The sequence below is a fragment of the Nomascus leucogenys genome, chromosome 15 (genome assembly GCF_006542625.1).
Source record: "Nomascus leucogenys isolate Asia chromosome 15, Asia_NLE_v1, whole genome shotgun sequence".
In the NCBI taxonomy this organism is placed as follows: Eukaryota; Metazoa; Chordata; class Mammalia; order Primates; family Hylobatidae; genus Nomascus; species Nomascus leucogenys.
In genome coordinates this window covers 25,394,596-25,408,573 of record NC_044395.1, presented here as the reverse complement: position 1 = coordinate 25,408,573, position 13,978 = coordinate 25,394,596, and positions in this window count along the sequence as shown.

The following is a 13,978-nucleotide window of genomic DNA, read 5'->3' as shown; positions in this document are numbered from 1 at the left end:
ATATATAAAGCATATATTAGAACTACAGACAATACTCCAATACAATAATAGCTGGAGACTTCAACACTGACTTTCAGCATTGGAAAAATCTCTCAGACAAAAACATCAAAAATGAAACATTGGACTTAATCTGCACTAAAGGCCAAATGGACCTAATAGATATTTACAGAACTACAGAACATTTCATCCAATGGTTGTAGAATACACATTCTTTTCCTCAGCACATAAATCTTTCCCAAGGATAGACCGTATGTTAGGTAAAAAAAAACGAGTCTTAAAACATTCACAGGCTGGGCGCGGTGGCTCACGCCTGTAATCTCAGCACTTTGGGAGGCTGAGGCGGGTGGATCACGAGGTCAGGAGATCAAGACCATCTTGGCCAACATGGTGAAACTCTGTCTCTACTAAAATACAAAAAATTAGCTGGGCGTGCCTGTAATCCCATCTACTTGGGAGGCTGAGGCAGGGGAATCGCTTGAACCTGGGAGGCGGAGGTTGCAGTGAGCTGAGATTGTGCCACTGTACTCCAGCCTGGTGACCACAGTGGAATAAAACTAGAAATCGATAACAAGAATAATTTTGGAAACTATACAAACACTAGGAAATTAAACAATATGCTCCTGAATAATAAGTGGGTCAATGAAGAAATTAAGAAATAAATTGACAAATTTCCTTAAGCAAATAATAAAGGAAACACAACATACCAAAACCTAAGGGATACAGCAAAAACAGTACAAAGAAGAAAATTTATAGCTATAAATGGTTACATAAAAAAGAAGAAAAACTTCAAATAACCTAATGTTACATATTAAAGAACTAGAACAGCAAGAGCAAACCAAACCAAAAATTATTAGAAAAAAAGAAGTAATAAACATCAGAGCATAAATAAATTTGAAATAAAAAAAGACAAAAGATCAATAAACAAAAACGTGGTTTTTAAAAGAGATAAACAAAATTAACAAACATTTAGCAAGACTAATTAAGCAAAAGAGACAGAAGACCTAAATAAATAAAACCAGAAATGAAAAAAGAGACATTACAACTGATACCGTAGGAATTCAGAGGATTATTAGTGCAAGCAACTATATGCCAACAAATTGGAAAATCTAGAAGAAATGGATAAACACATACAAACACATAGAATCAACAAGACTGAACCATAAAGAAAACATGAACAGAAAAATAATATGTAATAAAATCAAAACCATACTAAAAAGTCTCCCAGTAAAGAAAGGCCTGAGATTTAATGGCTTCACTGCTAAATTCTACCAAATATTTTAAAAAGAACTAATGCCAATCTTACTCTAACTGTCCTTAAAAATAGAGGAAAGGGAAATACTTTGAAACTCATTCTACAAGCCTAATATTACCCCGCTACCAAAACCAGAAAAAGACACATAAAAGAAAAGAAAACTACAGGCCAATATCTCTGATAAACATTGACACAAAAATCCTCAACAGAATACTAGCAGATTGAATTCAACAAAATATTTTAAAAAAACATTCATCATGAGCAAATGGGATTTATCCCAGGGATGCAAGGATGACTCAACATAAACAAATTAATCAATGTGATACATCATATCAAGGGAATGAGGGAGAAAAACCATATGATCATTTCAATTAATGTTGAAAAAGCATTTGATGAAGTTCAACATCCTTTCATAATTAAAAAGTCTCAAAAAACCTGAGTATAAAAGGAAACTATCTCAACATAATAAAAGCCATATATGACAGACCTATAGCTAGTATCATAATGAATGGGATAAAACTAAAAGCCTTCCCTCTTACATCTGGAACACAAGAAAGATGTCTACTCTCTCTCCTGTTATTGAAGATAATACTGGAAGTCTTAGCTAGAGCAATCAGACAACATAAAAATAATAAAGGGCATCCAAATTGGAAATGAAAAAGTCAAATTAGCCTTTTTACCGATATGATCTTATATTTGGGAAAACCTAGATTCCACCAAAGAACTATTAGAACTGATAAACAAATTCAATAAAGTTGTAGGATACAAAATCAACATGCAAAAATCAGTAGCATTTCTGTATACCAATAGCGAACAATCTGAAAAATAAATTAAAAAGTAATCCCACTTTTCATAGCCACGAATAAAATTAAATACCTGAGAATTAACCAAAGAAGTGAAAAATCTCTACAATAAAAACTATAAAACACTGATGAAAGAAATTGAAGAGGACACAAAAAAGGGAAAGATATTTTATGTTCATGGATTGGAAGAATTAATATTGTTAAAATATCTATACTACCCAAAGTAATCTACAGATTCAATGCAATCCCTATCAAAATACCAATGATATTCTTCACAGAAAGAAAAAGAACAATTCTAAAATTTATATAGAATCACAAAAGGCCCGGAATAGCCAAAGCTATCCTGAGCAAAAAGAACAAAACTGGAGAAATTGCATTACTTTATACTACAGAGATATAGTAACCAAAATAGCATGGCACTGTCATAGAAACATACACACAGAGCAATGGAACAGAATAGAGAACACAGAAACAAATCCACACACCTACAGTGAACTCATTTTTGACAAAGGTGCCAAGAACATACATTGTGGAAAACACAATCTCTTCAATAAATGGTGCTAGGAAAACTGGATATGCATATGCAGAAGAATGAAACTTGAGCCCTATCTCTCTCCTTATACAAAAATCAAATAAAAATGGATTAAAGTCTTAAATATAATATCTCAAACTATGAAAGCACTATAAGGAAACATTGGGGAAACTCTCCAGGACACTGGTCTGGGCAAAAATTTCTTGAGTAATACTCCACAAGCACAGGCAACCAAAGCAAAAATGGACAAATGAGATCACATCAGGTTAAAAAGCTTCTATACAGCAAACAATCAACAAAGTGAAGATAATCGACAGAATGGGATAAAATATTTGCAAACTACCCATCTGACAAGGGATTAATAACCAGAATATATAAGGAGCTCAGGAAAAAATCTAATAATCTGATCAAAAAATGGGCCAAAGACTTGTATAGACATTTCTCAAAAGAAAACATACAAATGGCAGGCAGGGATATGAAAAGGTGTTTAACATCACTGATCATCAGAGATATACAAATTCACACTACAATGAGATATCATCTCACCCCAGTTAAAATGGCTTTTATCCAAAAATTGGGCAATAACAAATACTGGTGAAAATGTGGAGAAAAGGGAACTCTCATACACTCTTGGTGAGAATGTAAGTTAGTATAACCACTATGGAGAACAGTTTGGGGGTTCTTCAAAAAACTGAAAGTAGAGCTGTCATATGATCCAGCAATCCCACTGTTGGATATATACCCAAAAGAAAGGAAATTAGAATACTGAAGAGATATCTGTACTCCTGTTTGTTGCAGAACTTTTTACAGTAGCCAAGATTTGGAAGCAACCTAAGTGTCCATCAACAGATAAATGCATAAAGAAAACCTGGTACTTATACACAATGGAGTACTATGCAGCCATAAATAGAATGAGGTTTTGTCATTTGCAACAACATAGATGGAACATTATGTTAAGTGAAATAAGCCAGGCACAGAGAGACAAACTTTATATGTTCTCACTTACTTGTGGGAGGTAAAAATTAAAACAATTTTGTCAGTTTTATCTAAGATTAGATAGTTGTAGGTTTGTGGTCTTATCCCCAGGTTCTCTATTCTGTTCCATTGGTCTATGTGTCTCTTTTTCTACTAGTACCATGCTGTTTTGTTTACTATAACCCTGTGAAATAATCTGTACAACAAACCTCCATGACACAGTTTACCTATGTAACAAACCTGCAGTTGTAATCCTAACTGAAAATAAAAGTTAAAAAAATTAAAAGAATTGAACATGTTGGGATACAGAGTAGAAGGATGGTTACCAGAGGTTGGGAAAGGTAGGGTAGTTGGTGGAGTGTGGGAATTGTTAATAGCTAAAAAACAAATAGTTAGAAATAATGAATAAGATCTAGAATTTGATAGCACAATGGAGTGACTACAGTCAATAATAAATCTACATTTAATTTTTTATTTTGTTGTTGCTGTTTTGAGACAGTCTCTGTCACCCAGGCTAGAGCAGCATGACACAATCTCAGCTCACTGCAACCTTTGCCTCCCAGGTTCAAGTGATTTTCCTGCTTCAGCCTCCAAGTAGCTGGGACTACAGGTGTGCTCCACCACACAAAATAGGTTAATTTTTTTTTATTTTTAGTAGAGATGGGATTTCACTATGTTGTCCAGGCTGGTCTTTAATTCCAAACCTCAAGTCATCTGCCTGCCTCAGCCTCCCAATATGCTGGGATTATAGGCGTGAGCCACCATGTTCAGGCCTTTACCTGTACATTTTAAATAACTAAAAGTATAATTGGATGGTTTGTAACACAAAGGACAAATGCTTGAGGGGACCAATACCCCATTTTACATGATGTGATTATTACACATTGCATGCCTGTATCAAAATATCACACATAACCCATAAATATATCCTGCTATGTACCCAAAAACATTAAAAAGAAAAATATTTAAAAAAAAAAGCAGCACTGCAAACTTGACAGGATTTAGAAATTTATTGGCCCATTGGTTGAGACAAATGAATTTAGCTCTGCTGTTTGTGTACTAGGAAGTGAAGTACCTGCTGTAATTCCTAAATTTGCATGCCTGTGTCTTGCTATTTGCTTGTGGGTTCTCCAGAGCCCAGCAGATGTTTCATTTATAACAGAGCTCAGATGATTGCCCTTATGCAAACACATTGGCTCCATAAACTTCAGGGTAGTTGTGATCAATTATGTCACATCCTTTTTATAAAGTAGAATGATTGTTTGCTTAGCTGCTAGGCTCACAAAGAGCAGTTCCTCTGTGTTTTCTGTAAGGTTGTACTGATCAGGATATAGCCTTACCTGATGTGTATACACAAGCATATCCTATGAAGATCTGCATTAGTTCTTCCATCCAACAGGAGCCAGCAAAGACCATCAGGATAGTGTGACGAGCTTCTTTAATATTGTACTTGATATTGGCTCATCATGTAACTACGTTACATGAACTGAAATATAACCTAATTTAATTAAAATTCAATGGGCAATAACTGAGAGGCAGTTCTAGGGTTTTAAACTGTTTTGCAAGCAACACATAATAATTAAACAGCTAAATTACAATATTTCAAATAAAAATTTAACACAATAATGGAAGACTTGACTTTTTTCTCCCACAGAGGAAAGCAAGTTAATTTTCTTGTTTTCTTCTCTACAAGTATTGAGGCCATGGAGTTTAAACACAAATATAATCTTGTCTTGTCACACTAGTCTTCAATTAGAATATCTTTTCTTCAACTATTACTTATCATTTCATTATTTAAATGTATTGAAGGGTGTAGGCTGCTTATAAAATTTATATTAGTCTTTACTGTAAGTCACAAATTTTACCAGTCCAAGTAACTCTACCAGAGCTAAGATACCTTAACCTGTGGTCACAAGAGGGCTGTGTCACAAAGAAGATAAACAAGAAATTGCAGAATGATTATGACAATCTATCGTAACATACAGAACTACAGATACAATATGCTGGGAGCAATTGCAATTAAACCAATTGCAGAAGTATTCTTTATTAAATATTTACCTGAGATGAAAAGAATGGTTGAACAATGACAACTACAGTGAGTCCAGAAATAATTCAATAATAAAAATAATGGTTTTCTCACCCTAACTATTGGATTTATAGTGAAGTGTCACAAATTTGTCTTTAATACATAAGTACAGACAAAATTGGGAAAAAAACACTGAGGCTACTTACATTTGGAGAAAACCATGAAACAACATTGTGTTTTAGTTCTGAGATTGATTTGCCTTGTCTGCTTAACTTTGTTACTTCATAAATTCGGCTCCCAATGATCACAGTATATAGTCCATTTATTTCCTCTACTGTTTTCTACTGTTTCCAATGTCATATATCCTTTCAATTTATGTATATAATGTCCCTCTTTGTTTTTTTATGGAAGATTTATATTGTAATCTCCGTTTCTTAAGACAGATATAACATAAAGCTGTCTAGGCTTGGTGTTTGCTTTGTTGGCAGATTAAAAACTACACATTCAGTATCTGTAATAGTTATCAGTATTTCATCAATTTGATACATTTTCTTTGCATTTTAACACTGTTTCTCTTTGTCTCTCATGTTGCATGTTGTATAATTTTTTTATTCACATATTTCTTCCAGTTCTCCTCTTTCAGTTGTATTTCTTCTTTAAAACAATCCACTGTGCTTTGTAATTTTGACAAATACTTTAACACACATTTAGAATAGTGCATAACTCATGAGGATACAACTCCATTAATTTTAAAAGCATGAACACAGCAAATGTAGCCAAAACCCACACCAACCACAGCAAGAAATAAAACATTTACAGACTCTTAAGAAGCTTTCCTTCATGCTTCTTTTCAATCACTATCACAATCATTCAGAAAGGCAATCATTAGCCTTACTTCTATCACTGTGGATAGTTTCACCTATTTTTAAACTTTTTATAAATGTGGCTTAACTTCTTCACTGCTAGCTAACAAAAAAGTTGCATAAATTTTATTGGTCTTTTCAAAGAACCAACTTTCTATTGCTTTGATTTCCTTTTATATCCCTCTCCTGTTTCATTGATTTTCAGCTTTGATATTCATATTTTTATTCTTCTTTTTGATTTGGGTTTGATTTGCTTTTCTTTTTCTAAAGATGGATGCTTAATTATTGATTTTAGTTCTTTCATCCTAATATAACCATTTAATATTTTACATTTCTGTCACTTTCTCTTTCTCTTCACTTCTTCTTTTGGGACTTCCATTACATTGTCTTATAGGTCTCTAAAGCTCTTGTTTCCTCCAATATTTTTCTTGCTAGTCTTCATGGTGGGTAATTCCTGTTTATCTTCCTTTTTTTGGGGGGGGGGCTGAAGATGACACCTTTTAGATAATAAAGTGTATTGACTCTGAATTCTGATTTGTTTTCCTAAGACTTTTTACAAAATAAATTTCATGTTTTAGAGTCTTAATTTTACAGCAAAATTGAGCATAAAGTACAGAGATTTTCCATATACCCCCTGTTCCCACACATGCATAGGCTCCCACATTATGAATATACTCCATCATAGTGCTACATTTGTTCCAACTGACGAACCTAAATCTACACATTATTATCATCCAGAATTGATAATTTATATAGAGTTTACACTTGGTGTTATATGGTCTATGAGTTTGGACAAATGTATAGTGTATAGTGTCATGTATCCAACATTATAATATCACACAGAGTAGTTTCACTCTAAAGTCCTCTGTGCAGATATATATTTTTAAGTAACTGGCCTAGACTTAAACTTCAAAATCTATCTTCACTGTAGTGTGTGGCTGTTGATGTTTCTGCTCAACAATTTAGGCAGAAATTGTGCCCAATCACCCCAAGCCCATAAGGCTTCTACCCTCAGCTTGTTGAATTTTGTGTGGATTTGGGAGTACATTCAGAATTCAGCCTGTTTTTAAGTTCCCCATGACGTCTTCTGTCTTATAGTCTCTTTCCAGTATTTTTTGTACATGCATGCAGTTTCTTAGTCAGTGAGGGATATGAAATACTTGTTCAGCCTTTCTGTGGCTCTCTTATTTGCAGGGTCTCCCTGTTAAAATAATTACTGGTTGGTATGCCACTTTCCCCAGCCAGAACTACAAACTTAGGAGAGTAAAGATGAAGATTTTCCTATGTGTTTCTATCCAATTCACCACTTTTAACTGATAAATCTGTCACTCACCTATCCTATTCTACTACTCAAATCAAGTATGCTCACTTTCTCCGCAAACATTCTTGGTTTCCCAAGCATTCACACACTACTGTTGCTGTTGACTGTGCTAGAGAGTAGGCACAGAAGTGAGAGAAATGGCGCAGCCAAGAAGACCACAAATAGTCACTCTTCAAATAGTCACGGCTTCTCAATTTCTTGTCTGCCTTTTATTTCCAGAGCCCTAAGTTTACTGTTTTAAACAATTTTACACAGTGTTATTCTGCTTATTTTTTGTAGAGGGTTTACCTAACCAATTTACAAGTTCCTCTGCTTCATAATTCTTGAAAATCTCTTGTATCATAGTTTTATGGAATTGTTTCTTTTTCAGATTAATTGCAGATCTTTTCTATCTTTATTTGCTCCTTAAATATTGAGATATTCTATGGGTCTATTCACAACATTCTTCTCATAAAACTCAAACTCTCTGTTTGTGGAAAGGATGGATGGAGTAGTTTCAAACCAGAACAGGCTGGAAGAGGTGCAGAACATGTAGAATAGGCCAGAATGGCTGGATCAGAGAGAATGTGGTATCTTAGATGTGCTGGCATGGGAAGGAGACTCAGGCTGATATGGTACCTGGTGCTCCAAAGTTACAGCATCAGTGGTGCTATAAGATATAGAATAGAAGAGTGCTGCTCAGCATTATAGATTTCAATGATTCTGGAAGTAGCAATCTACATGTGCTTGGCAGGGAAATGAAGACTATGGAATTTTGTGCACAACCACATTTAATTGACCTGAAATCACATATATATTTTTTCTTCTCTTCTGATACCATATGACTAAACCTATAATTTAACCTTCTATTCCTGTATTTACCTACAATTAGCATCTGGGTAATAAGAGAAACACTCATATAATTACAACTGTAATCAGGGCTGAGGAGAAGACCTACTTATGTTTAGATTAAATAGGGCAGAGCGTTAACTTTAGAGATGGAAAGGGAAATATTACTTAACACACAAGGGAATATAAGTAGGAGTAATAAGATGACAGGTCAAAGGGAGTAAAGAGACTTGAGCAGGTCATAATTGAAATGAGAAAAAAAAAATCACCAAACTCTAGAAGCCCCAAATAGGATCAGACTATGTCTCTGAGAAGAATATTTTATGGGTCTGGGGGATTGTCAGCCATTCACACAGGAAAGCCAAAGTTAAACATACCTTTATGAACAAGGTTTCTTCTTAGGGAGTATGTCATACTTTATTTAATATTTTTATCTGTGCAGATAAAAAACCATCAGTGTTGACAGAAAATTTCTAATTTAACAGAATTATTTCTCAAAGATCTCAAGTCTCTGCATGCTACACCATACATTGCTGCCCAGAACATCCCCAGTGTCTGTTCCTTCCAGCCAATTTGCACAGCTATGCAAGGGATGGGGAACTAGAAGAGAGTTACTTAACTCAGGCTAACATATGTCTTCATAGGCTACGTAGTAATTGAGAGCATGCTAAGCTGGATTAAGCATTTTAAAATAACTTATCTAATCCTCAAACTAATCTTATAAAATATGTCCCCTTATGTGGTAGATTAGATTGATTTATTATTCCCAATTATTTGCAGTTTTCCCTGAAAGAGCACAGCCATTGACATCAAGCTTGGCCATTCGACTTCCTCCCTTGTTCATTTCCCTGTGCTGTGAATATAACATTTTCCAGTTATGGGCTGCTCTTTACCCTGGATCTAAGAAAGAAAAATTCATGTCTTACATAACCACAGATGGCATAGTTTGAATATTTATCCCTGCCCAAATATAATGTTTAATTTTAATCTCCAGTGTTGGATGCGGGGCTTGTTGGAATGTGTTTGGATCATAGGGACAGATCCCTCATGGCTTGGTGCTGTCTTTGTGATAGTAAGTTCTTGCAAGATATGGTCATTTAAAACTATGTAGCACTCCGTGACCCCACGTATTCTCTCTCTTGCTCCTACTCCCACCATAGGATATGTCTGCTTCCCCTATGCCTTCTGCCATAATTGTAAGCTTCCTAAGACCTCTCCAGAAGCCATGCAGATGCCACCACTATGCTTCCTATAAAACCTGCAGAACCATGAGCCAATTAAATTTATTTTCTTTATAAATTACCCAACCTCAGGTATTTCTTTTATAGCAATGCAGGAATGGCCTAATACAACATATAAGGCACAGCTAATATGTAACATGAGCAAGACATAAACCTTTGTTTCTGGACTACTAAGATTTGGAGATTATTTATTATACATTATAACCTAATGGGAACTAATACATCTTATTATCTTCATTTTACATATGAGAAAACGGAGAGAAAGTCATACAAGATTTATAATTACCTGCGAATGTATAATTAGGGAGTGGTCAAACTGAGATTCAAACCAATACAGCCTATACAATTCCTAAGCTCTCCTACTTCTTTTTTCTTTTTTTTAAACACAAATGTTAATGTTTATTATATTCAACACATATAAAATTATATTTCAATTAATATAATAAAGTAAGAGCTGCGTGCAGTGGTATGCACCTGTAGTCACAGCGACTCAGACAACTAAGGTGGGAGGATTGCATGAGCCTAGGAGTTTGAGGCCAGTTGAGCAACATAGACTCCCATCACTAAACAAACAAAAACCAAATCACATAGATAAAAGCAGAGAATTACAAAGCCTTATCTACATGTACCCTAGGACTTAGAGTATAATTAAAAAAAAAGAAAAAAGAAAGAGGGCACAATGGAAATTTCTGGGATGTTGAAATATCCTATATCTTGATTGGTTACATGACTTTACACATTTGTACTTGTCAAACTGTGCACCTACAAGGGGTGGATTTGCTGGCAAATTATAATGTAAATTATAATAAACATAAGTTATACCTCCTACTTCTTATTTGAATTTAACACATCTTGTGTAGGTTGATTCTACCCTAATTATTCATACTCAGTTCTCTTCAATCCCAAATAACCCAGAGATGCCCTTGATGGGACATCAGCCCTGGATTTCATTACATGGAAAGCTGGAATGAAAAAAAGTAATTGTTAATTGGGTTAACCTACATGATCACTTTCTTCATTGAAAATATAAAGGACATTATTTGTTTTACTGAAAGGTTCCTGGGAACATTTTTTTTCTGTTATACTGCACCTTATTTTATAGAGTTACACAACTGTTTAAGGATCAACATTTTCTAAGCCATTGCCTTATGATCCTACTTGTAATAAGAAGGTTGAGAATCAGAAGAAATAGCTTCAAGCCCTAACAACATCACTTAACAAGGTTCAACATGGAATAAACCATTTAGCATTATTCATTAAATAAGAACAGTTATTTCTGTAATACTCTGTAAGACGATTGCTAAAGAGATTAAATGAGATATGTGAAATCACTTTATCAATTATAAAGAGCCACACACAAATATAAATCATTATGCTTATCATTAGAATCTCAGTATGAGAATGATTTTCAAAGATCATTTACAGATCTTTAACTTGCAAAGAGATTCCAGGTAAGGGGAGAGAGTGAGATAAAACAGTATTCTCACCTTTACAAAACTTCACAAAGTGACTACATTTGTTTTGTTTAAGTCTACTCTCCTTTTTATGGTGGGGAGAAAAAATTATTCTGTGACTAAACCTAGTTGAGACAAGCTGATAGCCACATAAAGATAAGGGAGAGTAGACTACTTAAGAGAAGGGGAAATATTATTTACAACACACAAGGATTCTTACATAGTGATAGGTCTTCAGTGATATGAATTCACAAAATAAGTAAAATTTTGAGACAGTTCAAGAAATCATCTTTTCATTCATCCAAAAACATTTATTGAGGGTCTTCCACGTGCCAAGCATTGTTCTAAATATTAGAGATGCAACAGAACAGGGTCTCTTATGTAATTTAGTGAAGAGAGACAGACAGTAAACAAAAAGCAAGCAAATAAGCTATAATAAGTAAAACTGCAAATAGTAATACTTTCTAGGAAGAAATAAAATTAATAGAGACTGAGTTGAGGTGAGAAGTTGGACAAAGGCAGCTAATATAGCCTGGGAAGATATTGTTAAGGAGGTAATATTTAACCTGAGATATAAAACAAAAGAGGATGAGGGAAAAACTTTCTAGACAAAAGAAGTACAATTGCAGAGACACTTAGACAGAAATGAAAGAAAACAAATATTGGTCAAGCACAGAGAATTTGGGGGGCACCTACTAAGATATGAGCTCAAAAAGGCTGTTATGTAGCCATTCTAAGCCAGGAGAAGAATTTTACTTTTAAGTGTAGTTGAAAATCACTGGAGAGTTTTATTTACTAGAGCTATATACACTTGTTTATATTTTTAAAAGATCATTTTGATTCCTGTGGGGGAAAATAGACAGCATTTGATTAACAAAAGAGACAGGGAGACCAATGAAGAGGCTACTGCAGTAATCAAGATGGGGTAGGCTTATGGCTTAGCAGTGAATTTAGCATTTAGCATTTAGCAGTGAATTTATAGAAAAGTGTTCAGACTGATGCTATGTTTTGGCAATAGAGCCAAGAGAATATTCTGATGGTTTGGATCTGCAGTGCAAAGGAAAATAAACCCACGAAGATTCCAAGGTTGTTATACTCATTATTAGGATGGATTTGGGATTCTATTAGATTAGAAAGGCTTGTAGAGGAGACAACTAGACTGGGAAGTGATAAAGACATTCCTTTTGCATACCATTCTAGATGACTACTAGATACTGTGACGGTTAATTTAATGTGTCAACTTTACTAGGCCAGGATGGCCAGATATTTGATTAAACATTATTTTGGATATTTCTGCGAGGCTGTTTCTGGATGCTATTAACGTGTGAATTGGTAGACTGAGTAAAGCACATTGCCCTCCCCAGTGTAAGTGAATCTGAATAGAACACAAAGGTGAATAAGAGAGAATTTGCTCTCTCTGCCTGACTGTCTTTGGCCGAGGGACTGGTCTCCTGTCTTCAGACCTGGACTTAGACTGGAACTTATACTATCAGCTCTCCTGGTTCTAAAGACTTTGGACTTACACTGGAATCGTACCATCAGTGTATCAATAAGGTTCTCTAAAGGGACAAAACTAATGAAAAAAATATATAGTAGAGTTTTATAATATGTATATAGAAATATAGATAATACATAAAATATATATGTATATTTGATAGATATATATATACATATATATATAGCACAGTTTATTAAGTATTAACTCACACAATCACAAGGTCCCACAATAGGCCATCTGCAGGCTGAGGAGCAAGGAGAGCCAGTCGGAGTTCCAAAACTGAAGAACTTGGGGTCCAGTGTTCCAGGGCAGGAAGCATCCAGCATGGCAGAAAGATGTAGGATGGGAGGCTAGGCCAGTCTCTCTTTTCACATTTTTCTGCCTGCTTTATACTCTAACTGCACTGGCAGCTGATTAGATTGTGCCCACCCAGATTAAGGTTGAGTCTACCTTTCTTAGCCCAGTAACTCAAATGTTAATCTCCTTTGGCAACACCCTCACAGACACACCCAGGATCAAAGCTTTGTATCCTTCAGTCCCATCAAGTTGACACTATTAACCATCACAAGTCCACCTCTTGTCAACTTGAACCCATACACATCTCCTGAGATCATACATAATCTTCAAATAAAGATAATAATATCATAATTACACCTAACATAATATAGATATCCTTCATGCAACTGGAAATGCACCAATCCCCAACTCAAATACAATTACACAAAGTTAACAATACTTAAATGCTGATGTGAAGTCAATAAATCTTATGTCACATGATAAAGGAGAAAGGCAATAAAATGAAGAAATTTCTTGGTACAAGTGTATACATGCACAAACACATTTTTAACAAAAGGAGGAGGAAATACTTATGACAATTACAGTCCTCATTTCTGTGGCTGGTCAAGTGGTCGTAGCTGGTATTGAAGCCCAAACCTTCTTCCACTACCCATTCTGTATTACCTTTGCCTTCAGCAAGCACCTCAGCAGGTTGTGTGTTTTTTTTTTTTTTCCCTTGTGGAGTGACCCAAACATTCATTCCTGAAGGATCTGAATCATTTGTAGGCCTGCCTGGACTGGGCTGCTGTAGTTTCCCATTGACCTTAATCACAGGGCATGGTAATACTAAGAGACACCCTAATGGATCTCCTTACCTCCATTGACCTTAATCACAGGGCATGGTAATAC